The following is an 18,345-nucleotide window of genomic DNA, read 5'->3' on the forward strand; positions in this document are numbered from 1 at the left end:
CCAAGGTTATGTAGTAAGATGTTATTTTTCGTAATTTAGTGTTGTTTTTTTTTGTAATTTAGTATTTTTTATTTTTTGTAATTACATAGTAACATAGTAACATAGTAGATGAGGTTGAAAAAAGACCGAAGTCCATCAAGTTCAACCTATACAAATCTAAACTATAAACAAAAAGCTCCAGTTAAACTTAAATAATCCCACTAAAAGGTGACCCATTTAATACTAGCAATCATATCCATGCATTTTGTTTATAGACAGAAATGTATCCAAATATCGTAAAATCGTAGATTTCATTTTTTTAGTAGGGTTAGGTTTTTTTAATTTGTAATTTTATTTATTGAATTGATAGTTATTTTAGTATAATAGTGTTAGTTTAATATATAGTTTAAACTTTTTTTTTTTTATTTCACAGGTAATTTTTTTTTAAGATAGGGATCTTGTAATTTTAATTTAAAGTTAGGGGGTTGTTAGGTTTAGGGGTTAATAGTTTAATTTAGTTTTTTGTGATGTGGGGGGCTGGCGGTTTAGGGGTTAATAGGTGTATTTAGTGGCAGTGATGTGGGAGGCCAGAGGTTTAGGGGTTAATAATTTTATTTAGTGGCAACGATGTCGGGGAGCGGCGGAATTGGGGTTAATATCTTTATTATAGTGTGGGCGATGTTGTGGTGCGGGGGAATAGGGGTTAATAATGTTATTAAAGTGGTGGCGATATCAGGAACAGCAGATTAGGGTTAATAACTTTATTTCGGTGGTGGCGATGTCAGAAGCGGCAGATTAGGGGTTAATAACTTTATGTAGGTGTCAGTGATGTCGGGGAGCGGCAGATTAGGGGTGTTTAGACGTGGGGTTTATGTTTGGGTGTTTAAACGTAACTTTTTTTTCCCCATAGACATCAATTGGGTTGCGTTACGGAGCTTTTCATTCCGCGATCGCAGGTGTTTGGTTTTTTCTAACACTCTCTCCCCATTGATGTCTATGGGGAAAGCAAGCACAAGCACGTCAAAGCAGCGCTTGTATTTTGTGCGGTATGGAGTGTAACACAACCATATCGCATGCACAAGGCGGCTTTTCAAAACTCGGAATGGCAGCGCTATGTAGGGTGAAATAACGCAACTTTTGTTGCGTTCGTTTTGCACCCTCTATAGCGCAAAACTTGTAATCTAGGTGTATGTTTGTTATCTTAATCTAGCATTGACATTGTTATTCACATTCACAGACAATGGAAGGAAAAATGGGAATATTAAAATAAGAATCTCAACAACTTAAGTAAATTGAACTTAATTATTTTAAGAGGTGTTAGACAGTTATTATATTTCAAACTTTCATAAACCTCTGTTATCTTTTATGTATTATAAACTGTTTAATTCTAAAATGTGCTAGTTGTTTGAGGTGATTTCTATCTCAGTCTGATGTGATTTAAATCTGCCATCTCTGCAATTGACAAAAGGGTATAGGAATCATCAGTTTAACTGCTGCTGCATGAATATCGATTGCAGGCTCACATGAGAGAGCCTGCAACCTATAGGGACATTGTATACAATACCCACTTACTTTAGTATGGACTTTCTACATTTAGATTGGGTATCTTTGTTAATAACTATATACAGTATATTATTGGCAGTTTCACAGGGTTTTCATAATCCTCAATAATAGTAAAGAATAAACAGCCGATGGGATATGATAATATAATCAAAACTTCTATGTGCTGTGCCCTATATGAGACAACATTAATTACTTCAATTGTAACTGCATAGTTTGAAGTGAAAATAATCTGCCAGGCAGGATAATCAAAGAGTTGAGCAGTTCAATTAGTTCAGCAGTTGGAGGCAGGAGCTGGTAAGTAATAGCAGTAGTTAATTCTTTGTATGGAAGAAGCTATTATATTAATATATAATTATTAAAGGGACAGTAAAGTCAAAATTAAATGTTCATGCTTTAGACAGAGGCATCTATTTATCAAGCCGTCAACCGCAAATACGCTGGAATTCCGCAGCGAATTTGTGGCGAGCCTGATTCCCCTTATTTATCAAACCCTACAGACCAGCAAAAGTAGAAATTTGTGACGTAAAATACGATCCGCCGGACTCAGTCCGACACAGATCGATGCTTACGTCATTACAGATGTTCCGAATGCAAATTGCTAGTTATCAAAATCCTACCAGGTACGCTCTGCAATTTTCTGGCCCAGCGTACCTGGTTTTCAATACAACATAAGCTTTCGCTGCTTTCAGACTCCCATTGATTCCTATGGTATCCGCCGCATCCAGGGCGGCGGATACCATAGGAATCAATGGGAGTCTAAAAGCAGCGAAAGCTTATGTTCGCTGCTGCCCGATATCCCATTAATTCCTATGGGAACGTTTACACCTAACATGTACCCCGAGTCTAAACACCCCTAATCTGCCCCCCTACACCGCCGACACCTACATTATACTTATTAACCCCTAAACCGACGCTCCCGGAGCCCACCGCCACTCTAATAAACATATTAACCCCTAAACCGCCGCTCACGGACCCCGCCACAACTAAATAAAATGTTTAACCCCTAAACCGCCACTCCCAGAGCCCACCGCCACCACCATAATATTTATTAACCTCTAATTTGCCCCCCCCCCCTACAACGGTGTCACTATATTAAATTTATTAACCCCCAAACCTAAGTCTAACCCTGACACCCCCTAACTTAAATATAATTTAAATAAATCTAAATAAATATTCCTAGCATTAAATAAATTATTCCTATTCAAAACTAAATACCTTACCTATAAAATAAACCCTATGATAGCTACAATATAACTAATAGTTACATTGTAGCTATCTTAGGATTTATTTTTATTTTACAGACAAGTTTGGATTTATTTTAACAAGGTAGAATAGTTACTAAATAGTTATTAACTATTTAATAACTTCCTAGTTAAAATAAATACAAAGTTACCTGTAAAATAAAACCTAACCTAAGTTACAATTACACCTAACACTACACTATAATTAAATAAATTCCCAAAATGAACTACAATGAAATAAAATTAAATAAAATTATCTAAAGTACAAAAACAAACACTAAATTACAGAAAATAATAAAAAAATACAAGATTTTTAAACTAATTACACATAATCTAATCCCCCTAACAAAATAAAAAAGCCCCCCCAAATAAAAAAAAAGCCCTACCCTACACTAAATTACAAATAGCCCTTAAAAGGGCCTTTTGCGGGGCATTGCCCCAAAGTAATCAGCTCTTTTACCTGTAAAAAAAAATTACAAACCCCCCAACATTAAAACCCACTACCCACACAATCAACCCTACTCTAAAACCCACCCAATCCCCCCTTAAAAAACCCTAACACTAACCCCTTGAAGATCACCCTACCGTGAGAATTCTTCACTCAACCGGGCCGAAGTCCTCAACGAAGCCGGGAGAAGTGGTCCTCCAGACGGGCAGAAGTCTTCATCCAAGCCGAACAGAAGAGGTCCTCCAGACGGGCAGAAGTCTTCATCCAGATGGCATCTTCTAACTTCATCCATCCGGCGCGGAGCGGGTCCATCTTCAAGACATCCGACGTAGAGCATCCTCTTCATCCGGAGGATTAGATTAGGTGTAATTTGTGGGTTTTTTTGTACTTTAGATAATTTTATTTAATTGTAGTTAATTTAGGGAATTAATTTAATTATAGTGTAATTGTAGCTTAGATTAGGTTTTATTTTACAGGTAAATTTGTATTTATTTTAGCTAGGTAGTTAGTAAATAGTTAATAACCATTTAGTAACTTGTCTACCCAGTTAAAATAAATACAAACTTGCCTGTAAAATAAAAATAAATCCTAAGATAGCTACAATGTAACTATTAGTTATATTGTAGTTAGCTTAGGGTTTATTTTATAGGTAAGTATTTAGTTTTAAATAGGAATAATTTATTTAATGCTAGGAATATTTATTTAGATTTATTTAAATTATATTTAAGTTAGGGGGTGTTAAGGGTTAGACTTAGGTTTAGGGGTTAATAAATTTAATATAGTGGCGGCGGTGTAGGGGGGCAGATTAGGGGTTAATAAATATAATGTAGGTGGAGGCGGTGTAGGAGGGGCAGATTAGGGGTTAATAAATATAATGTAGGTGGCAGCGGTGTAGGGGGGGCAGATTAGGGGTTAATAAATATAATGTAGGTGGCGGTGTGCTCCGGAAGCGGCGGTTTAGGGGTTAATACATTTATTACAGTTTAGTGACAATATACCAATAAAGCTGGGAAAAAGCCGAAGAGCAGAGAGATCGATGACTGTTAGTTAACAACAGTCCGCTGCTCATCGCCCCGTACTTGGTGCGTGGCTTTTTGACAGCTTTTTTCGTAAATTTGTAGAACGTATTCAGGTCCACGGCAGCGATGTTAGGCGATCTTAGGCGAGCGTATTGGTGCCGTTGAATGCAGGTAAGTTGACAGCTTGATAAATAGATGCCAGAGTATGCAATTTTAAACAAATTTTCTATTTACTTCTATTGTCAAATTTGCTTTGTTCTCTTGGTACCTTTTGTTGAAGAGTAAACCTAGATAGGCTGATAGGAGCTTAGGAGTGTGCATGTGTCTTTAGTATTCTATGGTAGCAATGTTTGCAACTATGTATAACGTCACTGTAAACATTGATGCGCTGACTTTTTTCCTCTAAATGCCTAACACAAATAGCCAACTGTGTCTTCCCCAACCATAAAACATGCAAACTACACTGTCATAAAACCAATTACCAAATATGCTAACAGCACCGTTTAAACTTCCCTCTTCAAAATAACTGAACCATGCTGTTCTGATTGCCCCCACCCCTGCACCTCAACCCCAGCCATTGTGACATAATCTATTCTTAGAGCTATTAACGGGAATGGGCTGCAGCCAGGACACAATTTGCCACATATTCAAACAAGAAAAATCACATTCAGACTATAGTCAATGTTTTATTAAAAAGTGTTTTTTTTTTGTTTGTTTTTTAAAAGAGGACACAGCACGCCAATGTAAATAATACCACCTTAAAGGGATACTAAACCCAAATTTATTTCCTATGGCATGTGGAGTCCACAATGTCATTCTAATTACTAGTGGGATATTCAACTCATGGCCAGCAGGAGGAGGCAGAGAGCACCCCAGCAGAGCTGTTAAGTGTCACTTCCCTTACACATAACCACCAGTCATTCTTTGCCTCTGTGACGGGAGGATGGCGAAGATGAGTGTCTGAGAAGATTAATCCTTTAATGGGTACTATTCCCTGCAAGCAAGGATTGGGGTCTGGCCCAGTCCATGTAAATCTCTTTAGTAAGAGTAATGGTGGACTTCTAGCAGTTAGAAGGCGGCGAGGTGGTCTTTGCTTTACTTCTAACACTATGGCTACCCCTTTGCAATAAGTCAGAGTTAGTTACTCTGTTCTTTCTTTGTTGACAGGTCCCTGATAGAGAGCGGAGTGTCTATCACACCCCTGTAACTGTCTTTCTGCCTGACAGGATCCTCAGGTAAGTGCTTTTTGCCTTCTAGGTGCTAAAGGTGTGCACTTTAAGGGTTTAGAATCATTTTTGACTCAGTTACCCTTTTAGTTAGGGTACAAATAGGGCAGGCAACAGACATTTTTGTATGTTTAAACTAAGATGGAGACTAAGGAGATCGTATCTCTCAAGTGTCGCTAAAGAGATTTTTAAGTGTTTTAGTGCCTAGCAGTGGGCGGAAATCACATTTTAGATGCGGGAGCTGTATGAAGAAAACTCTTTTTATTCAGATAGATTAACTTTAGGTTGCCTTTTTTACTGTGCCGCAGTTTCTATTCCTCTTACCAGTCACGGCATGACTCCCTGCTCTTCCGGATGCTACGCTGAGTGGAGATTTTCTGGCTGTGTGAATTTTCTCTGTCGCTTCAAATACATTTTTTTTACAGTGATCCTGCCTTTTCAAATTTATATTGTATTGTATTATTAGTGGGACCTGTTCAGCTATGGACACAGAACAGGATGATGTTATGTCTATGGACAAATGCTTACTATGTCTAGAGGCTCAGATTGTCCTGCCCATGCAATTTTGTTCCTCATCTCTATCTAAAACTTTAAAGTTTAAAGACAAATTACTCCCTTCTGAGCCACAAGTCTCCCAGGATTCCACTGTGTAAGAGATACCTCAGCTTTCTCCTCAGGCATCCCAGACTTTATCTGTTTCACATACAGTGCCTTGCAGTTCCTCAAATTCTCCTGGGGGTGTTTATTTACCAAGAGATATTTCTGCACAACGTCTGCCGTATCTGCAGCTTTATCTGCTTTCCCTACATTGGGAAAGATTAAGAGGAAATTCAATAATTTTTCAGCTAATAGGATTTCTGAAAATGCTAAATCTACGCTAGTCAACCCTTCCCAGGCATCAGATGAGGACGATACCTCAGTTGCCTCTGAGGTGAGATTTCAGACTCTGACACTGTGGGGGAGAATTCAGCAGAATCTGAAGATGTCAATTTCAGATTTAAACTTGAACACCTCCGTTTACTTCTAAAGGAGGTTCTAGCTAATTTGGATGACTCTGACTCTTCTGTCACCATCAACCCTAAAAAATCTAGTAAACTCAATAGATATTATGAAGTTCCTTCTTCCATGGAAGTATTTCCAGTTCCAGACCAGGGGTTCCTTTTTCCCCTTCTCCTGTTTTTAAAAAGATGTTTCCTGTTGCTGACTCCATATGGGATTTGTGGTGCACATTCCCTAAGGTAGAAGGAGCTATCTTTACTCTAGCCAAAAGAACTACTATTCATATTGAGGATAGTTGTTCCTTTAAGGACCCAATGGAAAAGAAGCTTGAAGCTTACTTAAAGAAGATGTACATTCATCAGGGTCTACAGTGGCAACCTGTTGCAGGTATTGCTACAGTGGCTAGGGCTGCATCTTATTGGTGCGATGCTCTGTCTGAGATAATTTTAGAAGAGACTTCTATATAGGAGATCCAAGATAGGATCAAAGCTCTTAAACTGGCCAATTCTTTTATTTCTGACGCCAATATGTAAGTGATTAGACTGGGGGTCAAGATGTCCATTGTTCTAGCTAACAGGGCTTTGTGGCTAAAATCTTGATCGGCGGCTGTATCTTCTAAGTCCAAACTTCTATCTTTACCTTATAAGGGTAAGACTCTCTTTGGTCCTGGTCTGGCGGAGATTATTTCCAATATTACTGGTGGAAAGTGGTCTTCCCTACCTCAAGATAAGAAAAATAGACCTAATGGTTGCCAAAATTCTAATTTTCAGTCAGTTCATAACAGAAGTCTCCCTCTACCAAGCAGGAGCAGCCCAAGTCTTCTTAGTAACCGAACCAGTCTTAGAATAAAGGAAAGCAATCCAAGAAGCCTTCGTCTGATGCTAAATCAGCATGAAGGGTCTGCCCCTGGTCCAGTCTTAGATCAGGTGGGGAAAATCTAAATATATGTAAGTTAGGGAGCGCTAAAAGCTCAGGGGTTAATGGGAAAAAAACGTATAGACACTAATTATCTAAAACAAGGAATATTTATTATGTATAAAATATATAATCTAAAAATATATAATCTCTTATAGAGAACAGTACTAAAATCAAATAAGGGACGTCTCCCTGTTATAAAAAGACAAATAAAACCTTTATATATTAACAGCAGCAAGCATAAATCTCCTTAGCAGGATAAGTGGGAAATAAGAACAAGCATATATAAATATATACAAATCACAATTTGAAAAACCTTATTGCGGCATATAGGACACAGTACCACCTTGCAAAATTTGTTGTAAAAAGTTCATTCGTATTGTTTAACATATGTTTCAATCTTGATTCTTTTATATCCCAAGAGAAACAAAGAGGCGGTTCAGTTAGTTTATAATAACAAATGCTGACTCTTAGTCTAGGTGTATACAGTTCAAAGGGAAAGTCTGCTCATTGATATATGTATATACCAGGCACTCCGACAATTATAACCAATAAGATAGTAGGTGTTCTAGTGCTCCGTTCACAGCAGGACTTACCAGATTTACCGGGATCTTCAGACACTATGTGTGTCACAGGTACAAGTATGCTGTAGGGAATCCTCCGGTGTTTTAGTGTTCCGTTCACAGCAGTACTTACCGGAATTACCGGGATCTTCAGACACTACGTGTGTCACAGGTACCAGTATGCTGCGTCTCCTCTGAACCCAGTGTGATTACGGAACGGTTTCCTTCCCTCACCTCCGCTCTACTGTTCCCGGATCAGCTGTTCAGTTAGCACACTCCTGCGTGTAGATAAAAAGCAAAGGGCCGTTTGAAATCCCTGTACTTGATAAACTTCAAGATCATGCGGGGAAGGTTACCTTTCACAGATTTCGTATTTAATGCTCAAGTCTTAGTGGATAGTGGTCTGTAGATAGCGTCAATGCGTTTCGCCCTAACAGGGGCTTTATCAAGACGTGTTCTTCTGTGCATATCATGGGCATTTAAATATCTCTCATCTTCATCTTATTGGTTGTTTGGCCTGGATGTTTTTAAGTATTTTAAGGTGGTATTTTTGCATTCTGATTTCTTATGCCTATGTCTTTACAGAGAGTATTAAGGTGGAACTCTGAGATACATTTACTGTGGAACTTAACACAACATTATCAAACAATCTAGTGTGAGACTAATATACATTGTTTCAATTTCATAATGTGAATTAATTTATCATATTCTTATCAAAGATTTAGAGTTATTCATTTTTAGTTCTGGTATTTTTTTTGAAATGTGATGAATTTAATCATATATAATAAAAGGAGTTAATTAGAGGATATTATAGATACACTTTGTGAATTATTTCCAGTATCCTGTTTATTGTTGGAAATTGTTAACAGTCTTTGATTCATTTATATATGTCTCAATCTTATCCTTACTATATAGCATATGGGTTATAACGTGAGAAAGGGGGATATGTCTAATTCAGAATTTAAACCAGATGGAAAGAGTGTTTGCATGTTGTAAATTAATTCTGCTTCTTTTTTTAGAAGCTTTGATTCATAATTCCCCCCTCTCCAATCTGGTTTTACCTTTTTTATGCCCCAGAATGTAAAGTCTTTCAGATTATTATTGTGTTTTTCCCTAAAATGGATATATAGATGTGTTTCAAGATTTCCTCTATCAATGCATGACAGATGTTCATGTATACATTCTCTTAAGGTTCTTGTAGTCTCCCCTATGTATTGCTTATGGCAGGAGCATTGTATAATATAGATGACTCCTTTATCTTGGCACCTGATTGTTTCTTTAATTTGATGTATCTATCCATTTGGCTGGATTCAATTTTTTTGGTCTTGCTGCTATACCTACAGGACCTACACCCAAAGCAGGGGAAGAAACCTGTGGGTATTTTTTCCATCGGATCCTTCTCTAACTTTTGTTTATTACTTTGTGCTTCAAACTCACTGGGAGCTAGTATACTTTTTAGATTTTTTGCTTTTTTATATATAATCCTAGGATTGTCTGGCAACTGTTCACCTATTATTGGGTCTGTTTGCAATATATGCCCGTGTTTTCTCAGTATTTTGTGTAGTAGGAGGTGATCACAATTATAGTCTGTTATTAATGCGACATTGATTTTATCTTCCATTTTACTTTTGTCTATCTTTTTTGTATTGTATTCTAATATATCTTTTCTCTCTTTAGTATCTACCTGTAATTTTGCTTTTTTGAAAATCTCTGGGTTATACCCTCTCTCTGTAAATTTATTTTCTAGAATTTCTACCAGTTTTTCATAGTCAGACATTTTTGAGCAATTACATTTTATCCTTAAGCATTGTCCTTTTGGGATATTGTCTTTCCATTTCTTCCAATGGCAACTCTTATAATGTATTAGGTTGTTCACATTAACTTTTTTGAAATGCGTTCTAGTTGTTTTATCTTTGTCTATTATTTCTATATCGAGGTCTAGAAAAGTAAGTTTGTTTTTACTTATTGTGTGGGTGAAGCTGATCCCTATAGTATTTTTATTCATATCCGAAATAAATTCTTCGAGTTCCATATATGTACCTTTCCATATTAGGATAATATTGTCTATGTATCGTCTACGTATCTTTTTAAATACTATAGGGATCAGCTTCACCCACACAATAAGTAAAAACAAACTTACTTTTCTAGACCTCGATATAGAAATAATAGACAAAGATATAACAACTAGAACGCATTTCAAAAAAGTTGATGTGAACAACCTAATACAAAAATGTCCGACTATATAAAACAGGTAGAAATTCTAGAAAATAAATTTACAGAGAGAGGGTATAACCCAGAGATTTTCAAAAAAGCAAAATTACAGGTAGATACTAAAGAGAGAAAAGATATATTAGAATACAATACAAAAAAGATAGACAAAAGTAAAATGGAAGATAAAATCAATGTTGCATTAATAACAGACTATAATTGTGATCACCTCCTGCTACACAAAATACTGAGAAAACACTGGCATATATTGCAAACAGACCCAATAATAGGTGAACAGTTGCCGACAATCCTAGGATTATATATAAAAAGCAAATAATCTAAAAAGTATACTAGCTCCCAGTGAGTTTGAAGCACAAAGTAATAAACAAAAGTTAGAGAAGGATCTGATGGGAAAAATACCCACAGGTTTCTTCCCCTGCTTTGGGTGTAGGTCCTGTAGGTATAGCAGCAAGACCAAAAAAATTGAGTCCAGCCAAAATGGATATATACTTCAAATTAAAGAAACAATCAGGTGCCAAGATAAAGGAGTCATCTATATTATACAATGCTACTGCCATAAGCAATACATAGGGGAGACTACAAGAACTTTAAGAGAACGTATACATGAACATCTGTCATGCATTGATAGAGGAAATCTTGAAACACATCTATATATCCATTTTAGGGAAAACACAATAATAATCTGAAAGACTTTACATTCTGGGGCATAAAAAAGGTAAAACTAGATTGGAGAGGGGGGATTATGAATCAAAGCTTCTAAAAAAAGATGCAGAATTGATTTACAACATGCAAACCCTCTTTCAATCTGGTTTAAATTCTGAATTAGACATATCCCCCTTTCTCACGTTATAACCCATATGCTATCTGGTAAGGATAAGATTGAGACTTATATATAAATTAATCAAACTGAACCTCAATGCTGCTACAGGCTTGATACCGGCACTTTTCCTTCATGAGTGGACACAATGCGATGCAATTGTTTGGGGCGTGATTGAATGTCCTGACGTGGTGCACGCTGATGGCTGAGCACACCGTAGTACAGAGATCAAAGAAACCACGTAAAGCAGCACTCTTAGGGAAAGTTAAAAGTCAATTTTATTAGTATCCTTAAAAACAGCACATAGCAAAGGTATGGAGGGTTAAACACAAGACATCCTTATGCGTTTCGTGCCTGCTGGCACTTAGTCATAGGATAACCAGAGTATGCACTGATCCACCTCTTTATACGATTCATGTTCAATTACAAAACAGCTGAACATTATTCACAAGTGTTTAATCTTAACGGGATGGAGCAGTGCTTCTCACTCACACATTAAAAGCAGTAACTAAGACCTTAGTCTCTGTTACGCCGCAAAGAGTATCAATCATTTAAAGGTGTACACCTGTAATTTAAACTGACAAATAAATGAATTTTTAATTCAAAATCTGTGCAAAATCCAAATTTACACAACATTAAAATGTAAAAACAAACAATCTACTTGTCAGTACCAATAACCAGGTGCACCAAAAAAAAGAGAAATGATTACCAATCTGTACAAATAAATGTCAATTCATGTAGTTGAATACATAAGTTTTTATACACTTTTACATTTTTGGTGGATTATGAGGGTATGTCATACTCATATTTTATAAATTATACAAAATTTTGAATTATTAATATAATTACGACAATGCATCAAAATTAGCATTATTTCAAAAACAGGAAATATACAATGAAAAACATTACAATTGTTTTATCAAGTCAATTCTTAAATTCTTTGATGTAACAAGAGGATATGTAGAAAAAAGAGAGAAGAACCATAGATATAGGGTTCAAATACACAACATAAGCCCATATAGGAGAGAAACAGAATTAAAACACAAGCCCATATAGGAAAGAAGTGGAGTTAAAACATTATAAAAGGGGAGAGTATGTAAATATACAAATGCATAAAAAAATATATATGCGCACAAATACATATACCTACAGACATGCATACATGTATACATACATATACACATGCATGCATACCCACATACATGTACAAACCTCCACAACTCAACCTAAAATTCCTATATAACTATCCTTTAATCCACAAAATAGCTCATATCCCATTCTTTATTCATGCCAAAAGGCATTTTTGTTTTTAACATAAATATCCAATAAAGTTCTTTCTTCAACAAAATCTTGTTTCTATTTCCACCTCTGGGTGGCAATTTGGCTATATCTATTATTTTCTGCCCAACATACTGTTCATGGCAAATTGTGCACTCCAAGAGATACACCACATACTCTGTGCTACAATTTCCATAATGATTGATTTTATACTCTTTTCCTGTTGTGGTGCTTTTAAAGTATTCATCTTTCAAGATGTACTCACATGTACCACAATTGCTGACTCCACATCTAAAAGTGCCTTTTTTCCTTAGCCAATCAGAGCTAGCAAAGGTATTTTTTCGAGAAACAAGACTAGGAGACAACCTACTTGCCAAGGTTGGTGTTTTTTTTTAAACAAACCTAATATTTTCTATCACAGGTGATAGAATGTCATCACTTTTTAATACATCTAGGTTCCTTTTGATGATGTCACAAACTTGTCTAAACTGAATTGAATATTCAGTGAAGAAAACAAGCTGAGAGTCGGTACAAGGCGCTCTGGTTGCCTCTGAATTAATTCTTCCACTACATTAAACCCAAGCAGTAGTCTTTCAATTGGCAGATGACTTACTAAGAAGGGAACATTGATAGAGAGATTAGGGTAATTGTTTACTTGTAAATTAACAGTGACAATAGCCCATTTATTGAATGGAATGAGATCCCCATTTACGGTATACACTTCCAACTTCTCTGTAGTTCCCATGAGTTCAGAAAGATGTCTCATGTTCACAGCTGGTAAATATTTATCTTTCCAAGCATGATCAATGATACTAACTTGAGCTCCAGTGTCAAGCAGAGCACTTACTGCAAGACTGTTGAGGTAACACTCCATCAAAGCCTTCCTTCCTTTTAGGTTCACCACACTGAAAGCAGTAAGTACAGTTTTGCATACCAGTTTCAACACACTTTAAGCAACCACAGGGTTTTGTTCCTTTCTGTAGAGGCGGCCGGCTCACGCCACACTGACAGGTATGCTCAAGCTGTGCTTGTTGTGATGAATTTCTCGTGGAATCTACCATACTGGTAAGTGCATCGATTTGAGCTGCTAGTTGTTTGATTGGATCATTCTTGTTTTCTTGCTCATGGGTTTCTTTCACATCTCCCACAGGTTCACTTTCAAGCTGGGTAAAACTTACAATGTTTGGCTTAGTACAAGTTACAGGACTCAGCCTTCTGACCCTCTCATTCTAGTTGTTGGTGATTTTTGTTATATTTCTCAGTATTTCTTCATCTGTGATGTTGTGGTTGGAGAGCAGGGGTTTTAACTCAATACAAATGTCTTTATATTTGTGTCCTAGGCCCTGATAAACAGTGTGAAGGAAAACATCCTGAATAGTTGCAGAGCTGTATCTTACTTTAGTGTCAGCCTTTAGTATAGGTTAGGATGTGGGTGACGCTAACTGCATAAGAAAATACCTTACTTGAAAAATATTATTAATAACAAGAAAATCTAAATTACTCTTGCTAGAAAAAATAAGGAGGTGGCGTCTCTTAAAAAACTTTCATAAAGAACTTTCAATTATAATTTATGTACACATAAGTTATCCGTATAATTTAAGAACCAATTAAAACATTCCTTCATTCATAAAAATATATGAGACATTTATTAACATATAAAACCAATTGGAGTGACACTGGTGTCAGAAACATTAACATAAGATGCGCACAATACAAATGATCATTAACATTTCCTATGCATGATTAATATATCTTTTTTTAAAAACTGATAACTATTGAACGTTGAAATAAAAAAACCCTAAATTCTAAATCCTCTGTACGACTGCCTTTTTCTAAAAGGACAGTAGAATACCAGAATCTAGGAGCAGTATTTATATATTTGGACGATTTTGGCTTCTCTAAACCCTGGAGCTTAATCAAATCTCATAATTTGTGGAAGTCCTTAGTTTTCGTATGGTGCAGTCTATGTAGAAAGTATATCCTTATATATAGGCAATTTTCAAATGTTTGTTTGGATTTCCAATGTGAATTTATTTCTTGTAACAATATAAGAGAAATAGATACAATGTAAATGAATGGTTTAACAGGGTAAATTTGACCACATTTGTTTGTAGCGGTATATGTGATAATTGTGGATACAAAGTCCTACTGACTATTTCTTCAATTTGCCTGCATACACTAGTCTATGTGATGTCAGATGTTTAGTCGCCAATTTGTCCTCCTTGTATTTTAAACTTGCGACGCTGGATATAGGAGAAGTCCTTTAGGAAGACTACCTTCTCTGACAGCAAATGCATGGACCATTCAGGGTGGTTGCTAAACTGTGTGTTTTATGGTTGTGCGTTTGTTGTGATACTGTTGTCAAGGGTTGTGTCAATGGGGCCTATCTATCAAGCTCCTAATGGAGCTTGATGGCCCGTGTTTCTGGCGAGTCTTCAGACTCGATAGAAACAGCATTTATGAAGCAGCGATCTAAAGACCGCTGCTCCATAACCCTGTCAGCCTGCTCTGAGCAGGCGGACAGGAATCGCCACAATTCAACCCGATCGAATACGACTGGGTTGATTGACACCTCCCTGCTGGCGGGCGATTGTCCACGAGTCTGCAGGGGGCGGCGTCGCACCAGCAGCTCTTGTGAGCTGCTGGTGCAATGCTGAATACGGAGATTGTATTGCTCTCCGCATTCAGCGAGGTCTTGCGGACCTGATCCGCACAGTTGGATCAGGTCCGCAAGACCTGTGATAAATAGAGGCCAATGTGGGTTTTTGTGAGGATGCTGCAAGATAATGATGGGTTACATTCTGTTTAGTATCTGGGTTTAAATTTACTACACTAACCCATTTGTCAGATATAGCTGCAGATGGTGTTGTGTGAACAGTGTCTGTAGTAAAGATATGATCAGTAGTAATGGATGTATGTGCTGTGCTTGAAATGTGTGCACTAACACCAACATTACTCTCTTTACCATCATTCTGTTTATGAACAGGTGCAGCCATAGTACAAACATGTTCAACAGAATCAACAATGTCTCCCAAATTCAACAGTTTAGCCATACAACTGTCCTCTGATTCAAATAAGTCTGTACCATACATGAAGGCATTAGTGTTTTCAAAACAGCCCTCTTGGTCTCCAGCATTTAGTTCTGAAATGTACCTGTCTGGTACTGGACCTATGCTATGGGCAATCTGAAATAGAAATCAGCGGACAAGGCGAGAAGCTTCTTTCAGATGTCCCACATCAGACTCTTTTGTACTTTATCCAACATAACGACCCTTCTTACGATCCCTCACGTCACTTTCACCAGCCAGCCAGGCCACTCCTTTAACAAACAATTTTTCTTGAATACAGCCACTGCATTCATACTTTGACGGTCCAGAAGATCATAATTTTGTGAACCAGCGTTCTGCAATCAATCAAGTGCTGATTCCAGGACGAGCCCCCAAGAATCTGTTACAGACCCCATTCAGAAGGCCAGTAAGCAGATTAAACGTTACCTGTTAAAACAGGAAATAATAAGGAGAATGGGTGTGTACTTCACAGAATCCTCAATGGTTATGAGGTAAAACAAAAACAGTCTCATTTCTCCACCCATGATCTCCCACAATCCTTCAGGATCATAAGTCCATATCAAAATAAGAGTCCCATGCTCTTACAACAGAGAGTTGCATTTTCATAGTAAATTATTACAAAATAAGAGTCCCATGCTCTCACAACAGAGTTGTATTTTCATAGAAAATTATTACAAGCACTATATAAAACAAATACAATTAAACAAACATCTTTCAATGCCAATATAAAACATGAAAATTGCATAAAACATTATACAATTGTGCACATACATTTTATGTGTCACACATAACTTTTCAAAATTCTACAAATTTGATACTTTTGCCTGGCTGAGGCTTCTTTTTGGAGAAAAGTTCTTCAAGCGGTGGTGCCTTCTGTTTAGGTCTGCCTGTCTTGTTCTCCCTCCCTTTCATTCTGTGTCCTCTAGCTTGGGTATTGGTTCCCACTAGTAATTAGAATGACGTTGTGGACTCTCCATGCCATAGGAAAGACAATAAAATGTATGCTTACCTGATAAATTTCTTTCTCTCTGGGCATGGAGGGGCAACGACCCCACCGCTATTTTGTAAAACTGACAGTATTTTTGTTTAAACCTCAGGCACCTCTGTACCCTTGTGTTATCTTCTTTTTCCATTTCCCTTTGGCCAAATGACTGGGGGTTATGGGTAAGGGAAGTGACACTTAACAGCTCTGCTGGGGTGCTCTCTGCCTCCTCCTGCTGGCCAGGAGCTGAATATCCCACTAGTAATTAGAATGACATCATGGACTCTCCATGCCCTGAAAGAAAGACATTTATCAGGTAAGCATAAATTTTGTTTTTTCTTTTATGATTCTGATGCATGCAATTTTAAGCAACTTTCTAATTTACTCCTATTATCATGTGTTCTTCGTTCTCTTGCAATCTTTATTTGAAAATCAGAAATGTAAAGCTTAGGAGCTGGCCCATCTTAGGTTCAGCACCCTGGATAGCGCTTGCTTATTGGTGGCTACATTTAACCACCAATCAGCAAGCGCAACCCAGATGCTGAACCAAAAATGTTTATTTATATACAACACACACACACACACACATATATATATATATATATATATATATATATACATATATACACACATACACATACACACACACATATATACATACACGCACACACACACACACACACATATATATATATATATATATATATATATATATATATATATATATATATATATATATATATATATATATATATATATATATATATAAACAGTATTTTATATATATATATATATACACACAGAGTGGTGTTATACTAATACTGAAGCAATATTATCATCTATATGACATACATATATTATTCAAATGGTGAATATATCTATTCTCAAACTCATATCTAGCACAAAACTACTTTAGGAATAATATTCTAAATCCTGCGACATACCTGCTTCCAATATTCTTGAGAATGGTATTGCATATGGCATTCTGCAGATGCAGGGTATTTGTTTGTGAAAGCCTGAGATTAGTATTGGAATGACAGTTTCCGCTTTCACATTTTGGATTATTAAAAAGCCGCTGAATAAAGACTTTTGAATTTTATAGTTCCACAGTTCGATTCCCATGAACAGGGAAGACCAGCTCACTACAGATAATAAAGCATAAGGCTAAATGAGTGAATCTGCAAAGATTTTAATATGTGACATTAAAAAATAATGTGAAAATCAATGAAGATCTTCAAATGGGTCAGCCCAGTGGGGCAACTTAAAGGATCTAATAGCTTTGCATTATCTAAGTCTTGCTCTCACTGATTGAAGGGAGGCTAAATACTTCCAGAGTTCCATTTGATTTTTTTAAGCGTCTTATTTTATTTCCCATGTAATCGTTTCATTGATTTTTTTCGCCCCTTAATTCTTGGCTAAATTTATATGATGAGAACATAGTCTGCGCTTTCTGGTCTAGTGACAGCCATATAGCAGGTTCTCTATCTTAAAATGACGGAAGAGGGAGAGACAGATAAATCTGGAATAAGGTCTGTGTTTAATTCTGACCTTCACAAAATCGTACTTGCCAAATAGGTGAACAAACACTTAGTACAGTGTGATATATACATAGTACACAAAACTTGCAAATAAAACTAGAACCGCAATGGACTTAGAATAACAACTATTAATTGGCCAAATCACACAATGCACAATGTTGTTTTATATTCTTATTTTATGACTTAAAATTGCTTATAATAGAAACTGTGAAAGATCCATTTGATACCATGACAACCACTTTATTTAAATTTGAGTTAGAAAGGTATATTTAAAGGAACAGTCTACTTCAGAATGTTTATTGCTTAAAAACGTAGATATTCCCTTTATTACACATTCCCAAGTTTTGCATAACCAACACAGTTATATTGATATACTTTTTACCTCTTTGATTACCTTGTATCTAAGCCTCTGCAGACTGCCCCCTTATTTCAGTTCTTTTAACAGACTTACGGCTAGATTTGGAGTTTTGTCGGTAACGA

This window comes from Bombina bombina, chromosome 9 (assembly GCF_027579735.1).
Source record: "Bombina bombina isolate aBomBom1 chromosome 9, aBomBom1.pri, whole genome shotgun sequence".
Taxonomy (NCBI): domain Eukaryota; kingdom Metazoa; phylum Chordata; class Amphibia; order Anura; family Bombinatoridae; genus Bombina; species Bombina bombina.